The following is an 11,885-nucleotide window of genomic DNA, read 5'->3' as shown; positions in this document are numbered from 1 at the left end:
GCCTCAGTGCGCACTTCAATTGATAGTCAGCGTTCGTGTTGTCCACTTCTCTACTCTTGTGTCCTGTCAGCATGCCTCACCTCTTTTTTGCATATTGAATTCTTACCAACTAGCTCAGCTCTTTGTCGTTCTAAGCCTGTTCTTTCATTATATCTCAATACTTAAAAATAACATTTTGCAAAACCCACGAAAGTGGCGTGCTCCCTAAAGATTGGAAAAAAGCCCATATAGTTCCACTGTCTAAAAGCGGTTCCAAGTCCTCCGTATCTAACTATAGGCCGATTTCATTTTGTTCCATGTGTTGTAAAGTGTTTGGGCGCATTCTTTTTAGCAGTGTAATAAGGCACTTAGAAGGAAGCAATTTTTTCTTTCCAAATCAGCACGGTTTTCGCAAAGGCGTGAGCTGTACCACTCAGCTGATAGAACTATTTCATGAGCTTGCAGATACTGCAGAAAAAGAATGCGTACAGATGCAGTCTTTCGCGATTATCGCAAAGCCTTTGACTCCGTATCACATGACCTGTTAATACATAAAATGAGCACTCTTAATTTGGATGCGAAAGTCAGGAAGGCTATTGAAGATTATCTGAACGACAGAATACAATGCGTAGTTATAGGAGGCAAGAGTTCTAGTTTTGTCCAAGTCACTTCTGGAGTGCTGCTAGGCTCGGTGCTGGGGCCACTGCTATTTTTAATTTACAACAATGACATCGCTTCAAACACTTCCTCACAAATTAGACTTTACGCAGATGACTGCGTTGTTTACAGATCCATTCGCAATCAACATATTATAGACGTACTCCAGCAGGACCTCAACAGCATAGCCTCCTGGTGTCAAAACTGGGAACTTAGCCTGAATAATGATAAATGTTACCAGGTAACATTCACTAAATCTAAAATCACTAGTGAACCTACTTACAATCTGGGAGATTCAATACTCAGGAAGGTTAACGAAATTAAACACTTAGGTGCTCATCCAACTGCTATTCTCTCCTTTTCCAGCCATATAGATATGACCATCAGGAGAGCCGGGAAAATGCTTAGCCTAGTTATACGAACCTTTAGAACTGCCCCTCAGATTCTTAAAACCATAGCATATAAGTCGCTGGTAAAGCCGCAATTAGAGTACACTACCGCCTTGTGGGATCCTTACCAGCGGTAATTGATTGATAAGTTAGAAGACATACAAAACCGCGCTGCCAGGTTTATATCAAGGCAGTACTCCAGACACGCAAGCTAACAGCAATAAAAAAACACATCGGACTAGAACCGCTACAGATAAGACGCCACAAGCACCGACTGAAACTTCTGCATGCAATATAAACTGAAGCGACAGGCATTGACATGCTAAACTACCTTAAAGCACCCCACTATATCTCAAACAGAAAAGACCACAGTTTCAAAATACGCGGAATTTTCTGCAGAACGAACTATACGAAGTTTTTTTCCCCCGCAGTATTTCTGACTGGAATAAGTTGCCAGTTGAAGTAGTGAGTGATCCTCGGGATGCATTTTTAAGACTAATCAATGATTTGTAATTCTAATCTTCTTCCAAGCCAATGACTTCAGGCTGAATGAACTTTTTTTTCTTGTACTGTTATTCATGTACTTTCTTCATGTACATTTTTTAAATCTTGATGCGTTGCTCCTTTGTCATCCCTCCTTTTGTGTGATTATATTCTCGTGCTAGTCAATTCATGTTGTACCCACTCCCCAGCTATAATGCTTCGGCGCTGCAGGGTGTACTGTAAATAAATAATTAGACAGTCAGATTCCCCCAGTCCATGCTAGTTTAAGCACACCCAACAGTGCAAAGCCGCACTGCTCTAGCCTCAAATCAAGGGTGTCATAGTTACTCCCGTCGTATACCCACACCTTGTCGCATTTCTTCACGTTCACATTTACAGCACTGCGCAGAAGTCACATTGCGTCAGCATGGTCAACGGCCCCCGCAAGCTTTGTTTTAAATGGACAGTCTTATACCTCCGGTCCATGCCAGTTGAAGCACACCGGAAAGCTCAAAGCCGCACAGCTTTAGCCACACTGCAAGGGAGTCATTGTTAGTCCCGTCTTTTACCTACAACTTGGTGCATATCTTCACGTTGACATTTAGAGCACTGGGCAGAAATCACATTGCGTCAGCATGGTCAATGGCCCCCACAATAATTTGTTATAATTAGACAGTCTGATTTCCCCGGTCCATGCCAGTTGGAGCGCACCATATAGCGCAAGAGCCGCACTGCTCTAGACGCACCTCACTGGAGTCATAGTTAATCCTGTCGTTCACCAATGCCTTGTTTCATTTTTAATTGTTTCATTTTAATTTCATTTTGTAGACGCGTAGGGTACAGCTTAAGTAGAACATTCGCACCACAATTTAAGTGAAGCGTTACGTATTAATGGAGCTACAAGCGATTAGAAGTTACCCTCCTCCCCAGCCATGCTTTTCCTCCTCAACTCGTTCGCCGAGCGAGCGGGGCTAAGCTCCGCCTTCACTGGTCCTGCGTCACGATGCGACGTCACATCGTCCACTTCCGGTGGTTTTGGAGCCCGCCCCCGCCCGCGCGAAACCTCTCCGCTAGCCGCTTGGCTGTCGACCCCAAGCGAGAGCTATCGAAGCAGCGTGCGTTGCGAGCATTCTGTCGTAGCGCCGAACGTGTCTGGTATTCCGTTAACCACAGGCAAGCTGGTCATTTCAGCAAATGACTGGAGGCATAAACTCAAGCTGATGAAGGAACTTTGGCGTAGACGTACGTGAGCGGCCTGATCGGTCTGCACGGTCCAGACACTTGTTGGCGCTGCGCTTAACCAGCCAAACAAAGCGCTAATATTGCTCTAACCAAGTGTAAAACATTTTAAACATTTATAAAAACAACATGATGATTACACTCCTGCGAAAAATACGCACCAGCAGCAAAGAATACGCTTCGTTGCTGCTACTGTGTATGGTTGAGCTCTATGCCACCAGGTGGCGCATTTACATTCGCTCTCTTGTGCAGCCGGTCGACTGCAGCGCCGCCCCCGCGGCACCAACGGGAACTATATATCTAGGTAACTTTTCGCCCTAGGAGAGCGTAGGTCCCTAGGTGTCGTGTAAAAAACGCACCTAGCTCCTGAAACGCCCTAGTCCCCATGCGCGTGCGCGCGGGGCCCATAGAAATATACCTTAGCGCAGATCAGTGGTAGAATTGTGTGTGCCAACTCGCCGGAGTAGCAGGGTAGGCGGATATTGTGCGTGCACGCAAGCAGCACGACCACGAACGAAGCGATACAAGGTGGAACAGCGCGTTTTACGGCAATTGAAGTTGTGTGTGTGTGCGTGGCGCGTTTGTGGTGTGCTAAGAGCACGACAACGATCGTCTTATAACTGCGCCAGAGCAAACCGATTGTTGGATTCTACATAGGTATTGAACGGGCGTTAAACCTAGAGAAACACGGGATTGCGGCGCAACTAGCCGCGATGTATAGCACTGTACGTACGTAAGTTTACAGCACCGACTTTTAATTCGGAGTGAATAAGGGGCACGCCACGAGTGATTTGTATGTGGAGGTTAACTCATACGTGCATTAGTTGGCGGCGGTATAGAAAAAAAAAAGGGGGGGGGGGCGGCGGGGATTGCTGAGACAGGTGCTCTAAAGCGTTTCCACGCATGTTTTGTCCGTGTACTCGATGAACTAAATGCCGCTTTGAAGAAATTGTGATGAAATGTTGGCATGTGCATAGTGGCACAGTTTGAAATGCGTCGCAGAGTAAATCCGAAAAGAACCGAAGCGTACCATGTGTAAAAAATGTGTGAAAACTACAGCTGCAAGCTTATGTTATGCAGCATTGACCGATGTCGAGATATCGTTCTCATAAATGTAGCATCCATCGCCTTTGTACGCATGTGCTGGCTTCGGCGCACTATCATCGAGGCATTGATCAAGGTTGATAAAATTGTACCCGCAACGAGCGCGTTGCCCTGGTTTCGGTTTCGGTTCTTGCTGCTATTCGTGATAATAAACAGTTTGTAAATTGTGCTTTTTGTTGGCGATTTTCTGGACAAGGGATGAAAACGAAAACTGGCAAGAAAAATAAGCATCACGTAGAATATTTTAAACGAAAAACTGTTTCAACATTCTTTAATGCTAAGCGCCACCTATTTCCGGTAGTCAAAATGTGCCATGGCGGCTTCCTGTCAATTGGATGTGTGCGTACCATGGGAGCTTCAATGGTACATCTCAGCTTTTTTGGTTATCCCCAGCTGTTCCTTATATTTCCGCGTAATAACTCTTTCTTGTACCCAATACAATACCGAATAGGGATCGTATAGAAGCTCAGAGGCTGCACCTGTCATTCACATAGACAGGTAAGGTAGCTGTTCGCGACTACTTTCAACTCGTCTGGGACGTACATAATTTTTTTGTGTAATTTATGCATGCTCAGGCATCATTTTTCACGCCGCCTGAAGTTCTCGCTGAAAGTACGCTTTAAATGCACTGCACGCCTTAAATTGACACCCATCTGTAACGTGTTTGAGCCGTTATTTATAGCCCATATCTTGCGGACTACGATTTTAACCTCATGCGCACTACCGCCAGTTTGTTCTGTTGCGCTCGCGATATCAATGTTCTTAGATACAGAAGGCTGCTTCCGCATGAAAAAAGAGACTCGCCGTGTTAGATTGTACACATGGAAAGCGAACGCTGTGACACGTTCTTTAAATTGGCCGACTGTTGCAAGCGGTGGCATCATTGTCGTCGTCGAAGTGTATATACAGGCACACTATAATAGAGACATACGCATTTACAGTGCCAAATGAACAATTTGGTGTTTCGTCCCTTGGTGCTCTCCTGCTCGGCCTGACAGGCAGGTGTCACGCAGTGCGTTGCACTGAAAGCGCATGAGCATACCGCGAAATCTATGCGAGCGTTTTTATAGACAAATGCTCGAAGATTTCTATCACCAGCTGCCACTTGAAAGTGCGTTTAGCTAGCAAGCCAGCAGTAGTGTCTGCGCTTTCAAGCATACACTTGATCATACGAAGATAATGAGACAAAGTGTAAACACATGAATGACAGATTCAATATTTCTTGACACTCGTAAATCTTCAAACCTGCCAGTTGTACGTTAGTGCGTGAAAAAGTGGAATTTTGTGATGTTTAAAAGCAGACATTGGTTCATCCAAACGTGGCTTTGCCTAGGCCGTCGCATTGTATGGATGAATTATCAAATGCATGGGCATTGGAGCAAGAGGTGATGTAGCTGAAAAATGCACCTTTGCTCTCTTTTCACTTTGCCTCATGGTATTCTGTCTCGAGTTTAGCCATTGTCAAAGCAGCAATTTCGACTGGCACAGCAACGCTCATCTGAATGGCATCTGTCAATGTCGTAAGTTGTCATTGCTCCTTTCAGCACATATGTTACATGGTCTTTGACATCTTCAGTACGACCTAAATGTGTTTCACAGCTGTGATTGCCTCAGTGCATATAGAAGCAACGAAGTGATCCCAAATACTTTTGCAGAATAACTGAAATGTGGGCAAGTTCATTCGGATTCATGATTATGGCAGATTTGAACCCAACACTGTGTAACACTACTACACAGACTGGCGTTTCGGGTGGTCGAGACAAGATTCTTATTAAAACCTCGTTGAGATTTGACAAACTGTTAGCTAGGTGGGATAAAGTAATTGATTCAGAATGGTAGCCTCAACATTGAGCACTAGGCAAGAGGTGAGTTTTTTATTGTGATCATTTTTTACAAGCATGCACATTAGCGTTACAGTAGTACGAGCATCTTTGTAGCACATCCTTCCCTGTATAAAAAGGGTCATGTTGCTTACTGCTTAGCTGGTGTTATGCATTGTCCACTTCTATGGTGTTGGCGCCTAGGATCTCTACAAAACGGAACCTCTTTGGTACAGTCGTGTAGCTGCTTGTGTTCTTCTCCCCTAGCCAGAGGCATGAAGGGGGGTTCACGGTCACTGACCAAGTCTGATGTATAACCCGACGTTTCGGAACTACACACGGGTTCCTCGTTCACTGAGTTGGACAGGAAATCGTCTTCACCTATGTAGCCAGCATGTGACGTAATGAACATGCGTAAATGGCAGGCATAGTCCCTGGTGTCCGGTTCATCGTAGCTGGCGTCAATTGAACGATTAGCGATGCTAGCAGCCGCCGGGATGACATGTTCTTTTCTTTGGCAACAACAGTGGCATTGTCCCAGTCAATTTTGTGATTATGCTCCTGCGCATGCTCGGCAAATAATAGTCGTGTGACTATTATTTCTTAGGTCACGTTTTTTTTTTCGTTTCCATGACTGACCAGCCGAACTTTCATCGAATCCTTGATTATGCAGCCAGAGGCAGTGGCACTCGTTGTGTCCTGTTTGAGATGAATGGTCTTTTTGTCCGTGTCTATCCACTATCACCTGGGCTTATCTCCTGGCTGCTGAAGTGTGCCTGCATTTTCCAGGTCAGCTACTCGGACATTAATGTCTGGATACACATTGGGTAGATCTTGTATGCCATGCCCAACATCAGAGTAAGTTTTCTGTTTCTGCCAGCACTTTTGCTCATGCACTTTCACTTTCCTCCGGTCTGGGAGTTGTGGAAAGAAGCTGTCTGCAGTAGCTGGAAGTGTAGTCCTAAGCCTTTGGCTCGTAAGCATTTGCACTAGCGAGGAGCTATTTTTCAGAAGGCTCAGTCTATAATCGTGTGTCTTGTAGGCATCACCTGACGTCTCAAGGGAGTTCTTGGATAAGTTTACGGTGGCTTCTGTGAGATCATTGCGCTGTTGGTAGCGTGGACTGCACGCCATTTGTTGGAATTCTTATGAATTCTGCAAACAGCAAGCTGCGCCCTTTTGCAAGCTACAGTTTGTTGCGGTTTACGACCACTACACTATTGCACGCCTTGTGAAAATAAAGAGGCATTGAGTCACAACCATAGGTCCTGTCAAACGAGCCAGTACTAGCTCAGGATACCCTTACTAGTATTTTGTGACGATGAGCCACCACACCCCTCCAATAGAAAATATGTCCATAGTGAACTTCTGTAACAGCTTTTCTCAGAATCCCAATTGCAGGAGTGTCACCCTTCTCTTAGCCCTATGGTGCTAGCATGTACGACATGACTTGAAGACATTTGCTGTTTGTATGTATTTATGATGCAGTACTTTGTCGTCTTGCTAGGCATTTATTGATTCCAAAGTGGCCTTCAAGTGAGAAGTGCTGGGTGGGTAAGCTCCTGTAGCTTCTTAGGCGCGATGGTTTTATTGCCAAAATATCAACATGTCTTGGACTACATTGTCCTTGTAAAGCCAGAATTCTCTCAGAGTTTGCAACACCTTGTCCAGCTCTTTCGGGTGAAAATGCAAAGTTGGCAGCAGCATTAATCTAGCACTTGTTCTTTCTTCAGTTCTTGTAAAGAAGGTGGGGAGAGGCAGCATGCATAGCCTTCAATCTTGGTAGGCCCTTGTGGGGCCTGTTATTCTTCACATGAGAACTTCACAGTGTATCAGCCACGGGAAAGTCTTTGCCTAAGATGTACATTATGCCTCATAAAGCATCAATCATGTGCACACTTTATAAATTGGGAAACAGATTGTTGCCCCATTTATGGAATTTATCTCGAGCTTGCAAGAAAGAAAGCACTTCTTTCTATATCTGGGCATAGCCAGGCATTCTGTCTCTGCAAAATATCTTGAGGCGTATCTAGTAACATGTTGCCCATCGTCTTGCTTTTGGCTGAGCACTGCAACTAGACCACAGCACAAAGCATCAGCTGTGATTAGCAGCTGGTCTCTCATTTTGAGGAGCACCAGCCAAGCACTGGATCTGAAGAAAGTATTTCTTTCCATTTTGAGAATTCTGGAACCTGTGTGGGTTCCAGACAAACCATGCTTTGAAAACAGCATGCTGGACAATGGGTGTAGTGTTTGTCATGTTAAGAGCGAATAAACCTAGATAGGTGCTCATGCCCATTAGTAGTAGTAGGTGTGGGGTACCTGCTACCACTCCCAGATCGAACACCGTCTACAAGCCCAGTGCGAAGTCCGGTCAAGCTGACTCCTGTGCAGGTACGAAAAGCTGCCGACTTCAAGGACTGCTGCCTGAGCACGAGCCTCTACGCAATCAAGTCAGAAGGATGAATACATTGGTTCCACCTTCTTTCTCGACCGCCCCGACCGAGGTCGTCCTGAACCAGCCGCGAATCCCCACGTCCTTCCATGGGGACACCTTTGAGGATGTAGAGGACTGGCTCGATCACTTTGAGCGAGTCGCAGAATTCAACGGCTGGACTACAGAGCACAAGCTACGCAACGCCTACTTTGCCCTCAAGGACTATGCACGGACTTGGTTTGAGAACCGTGAGGCAGGGCCCTATCGACATGGGACGAATTCCGACGGCAGCTAATCGGCACATACGCCAGCCTCGATTGCAAGGAGCGAGCTGAATCTGCAATTCAGGCGAGAGTACAGAGGCCGAACGAAAGCGTCGCAATGTTTCTCAAAGATATGTGCCGACTTTTCCGACGCGCGGATCCGTCCATGCCAGAAGAAAAGAAGCTAAGGAATTTGATGCGCAGTGTCGAGCTAGAGTTATTCGGTGCCCTAATACGCAACCCACCAAATATTGTTGCAGAGTTTCTCGCGGAAGCCGTATAGATGGAAAAGGCACTGCAGCAGCGAACAAGGCAGAACCGCGACGTGTCGACCCTATCGCGTGACTCTCTCGCTATATCCCTGGACAATATCAATGCCTTGTGGGAGCTCATTAGGCTTATCGTTCGGGAAGAGCTTCAAAAGCTTCATGTGGCTCCAGCATCGGTACAGCGACCTGCTCTGGCTGAGGTCGTCCGGGAGGAAATCAGGCAGGCAGTCCAAGTCCCAGAGCGAAGCGAGACATCACAGCGCAAGGTACGGCAGCCACAACCTCGCATGTCGTATACGGAAGCTGCACGAAGTTCGTTGTCCCCGATTTTTTGCGATGTGAGCAACGTCCTGGACCTTCTTGCTGTGCGCGCCGTTGAACAAGCCACTCGCCTCGTTGCACGCCATTCATGGCTGAAACACACCCACCTCGCAAGAGCGACGTATGGCGCTCCGCAGACCGGAGGCCCTTGTGTTTTCATTGCGGTGAAGCCGATCACCTCTACAGGGCGTGTCCCTACCAACGAGCTGGGCTCCTTGAATTTTCACTGAATGCGCCGTGCCCGCGCAATGGTGAATGCGCCCTGGAGATTGAAGCATACCTCGCGGATGCCTGGACCTCGTTTGCCCCACGATTCCGTGAACCCCGGTCACCGTCACCCGCCCGAAACAGGTCTTCCAGCCCCTATTCAAGCTGAGAGCAACGAGACGTCGCTCACTCAGCCCAGCCTCCCGGGAAAACTGAGTCCAGCGACCTGTGGAGGTGAGGTCGCTGATGTTGCGAACGCTGAAGATCCTCCACTGCAACGACCGCTATATGACATAATTTAGACGCAGAGAAAGCAGTGTAGTTCCGTGTCGGTATCCTGCGACGAACCAGTTACCACAGATGACCAAGAGGTCATGGCGTTAATCGACACGGGTGCGGACATGTCTATTATGAGCCAGAATCTTGCGCGTATACTGAACAAAGTTTAAACGCAATGGACCTAAACTCAGATTCGTACTGCAGGAGGGCATCTCATAACTCCAATGGGCCGGTGCACGGCACGAGTCAACATTCGGGGCTTCACGTACATCGGCGACTTCGTCGATCTTCCTGAATGTTCAAAGGACCTTATATTCGGCATGGATTTCCTTCAGGCGAACGGTGCCATTACCGACCTGCAAGAGTCTAGAGTCAGCTTCACTACTACGCAAGCCATAGTGAAGAGTAATGACAACGACCGTGACGTCGCGCTTCGCGTAACTGACGATCACATCATGTTGCCACCCAAGAGCAGCGTGCTTACCCTTGTCCAATGCGATATGGAGGACGCCACCGAAGGAATTGCTGAGGCAAACATGCCCCTGCTTCTTGAGCACCACATTTGTATAGCCAGAGGGCTTCTTCAGGTGCAAAACAAATGTTCAGTTGTTTTGCTAACAAACTTTAGCAACGAGTATTGGCATGTACCGCGAGGAACGACATAGCTGAACTGAGCTCATTTCTTCACGAAATCACTAACATTACTGACATTGCCACATTGGAAACCGCATCGTCTCAGCAATCTGGGTTCCCCAGCCTAAAAGAACGGATTCACGTTAACGCCGCTCTGCCAGACCATCAGAAAGACCGTCTACTGAGTCTCGCGAATGAATTTGTGGACTGTTTTTCAACGTCATCCAAAGTGCGGCGCAAGTCCATCACAAAGCACTGCATTATTACGGACGAGTATGCATGTCCTGTCCGTCAGCATCCTTACAGAGGGTCTCCAGTGGAAAGGGAAGCGATCAAGCATCAGGTGAAAGCGATGCTCCAAGACGACGTGATCCAGCCATCCGCCAGCCCGTGGGCCTCCCTTGTAGTGTTAGAAAGAAAGACAACACACTATGCTTCTGTGGAGATTACAGAAAGTTGAACCGTGCCACCAAGCGTGATGTTTATTCATTGCCACGCATCGTTGACGCATTGGATCGTCTACAACATACCCAGTTTTTTTCTTCGTTGGATCTTAAATCAGGATATTGGCAAATCGAAGTTGATGAACAGGGTCGTGAAAAAACAGCATTTGTGACACCTGATGGGCTTTATGAGTTCAAAGTTCTCCCCTTCGGTCTCTGTTTCGCACCTGCCACCTTTCAGCGGACGATGGATACCGTGCTTGCTGAACTCTTATGGCAAACCTGCCTCGTATACTTGGATGATGTCCTTGTGTTCTCGAGCACGTTTGACGAACATTTCGCATGACTCGAGGGTGTCCTCACTGCGATCCATACTGCCAGCCTCACCATCAAGCCTGAAAAATGCTACTTCGGGTTCCAAGAGCTCAAGTTAGCTGCCGTTGCTGAGTTTTCACCACCCACAGACAAGAAGGCTGTCCAACGCTTCCTTAGTTTGTGCGCATAATATGAGCGCTTTATCAAGGGCTTCTCGAGAATTGCTGAGCCTCTGACAGGGCTTACATGCAATGATGCGCCTTTCATTTGTGCAGACGAGCAGCAGCAGTTGTTCAATGAATTGCGCAAGCGTTTGCAAGAGGCCCCGATACTTGCTCATTTCAACGAAGACGCTGACACTGAAATCTATACTGATGCCAGCAATGCGAGTCTCGGCGCTCGTGCAGTGGCAAGCTGGTGCGGAATGCTCCGTTGCTTATGCAAACCGCAGTCTCACCAAGGCTGAGAAAAACTACTCAACCACTGAAAAAGAATGCTTAGCGGTTGTGTGGGCAATTGGTAAATTCCTACCCTACTTGTACGGTAGACCCTCTAACGCTGTCAGCGATCAACCATGCCCTGTGCTGGCTTGCCAACCTCAAGGATCCTTCAGGCAAACTAGCCCATTGGAGCCTTCGCTTACAAGAGTATGATATTACAGTTGTCTACCGATCTGGCAGGAAGCACAGTGAGGCTGACTGTTTGTCACGTGCACCACTCCCTACGACCTCGTTGGACCCTGACCATGACTTGCCATTTGTCGCCGCATTAGTTATTGACACCATAAGGATGGCTGAGCACCAGCGCACTGACGCTGAGCTGCTGCCGCGGATCGAACACCTCCAAGGAGTTGAAGGTGTTTTACCCTGCTTGCTCATGCGCGGCTTATCATCATACTACTTGCACAACAACGTCCTTTACAGGAAAAATGGTGGAAGCGGCCCAAATACGTACCTCCTTGTCGTGCCATCGGCGCTACGCCACGACATTTTGCGAGCCTGCAATCATGAGCCATGCGCGGGACACCTGGGATTCGCCAAGACTTTA

This window comes from Dermacentor albipictus, chromosome 5 (assembly GCF_038994185.2).
Source record: "Dermacentor albipictus isolate Rhodes 1998 colony chromosome 5, USDA_Dalb.pri_finalv2, whole genome shotgun sequence".
Lineage (NCBI taxonomy): Eukaryota > Metazoa > Arthropoda > Arachnida > Ixodida > Ixodidae > Dermacentor > Dermacentor albipictus.
The sequence above is the reverse complement of the archived record's forward strand: the minus strand, read 5'-3'. Positions refer to the sequence as shown.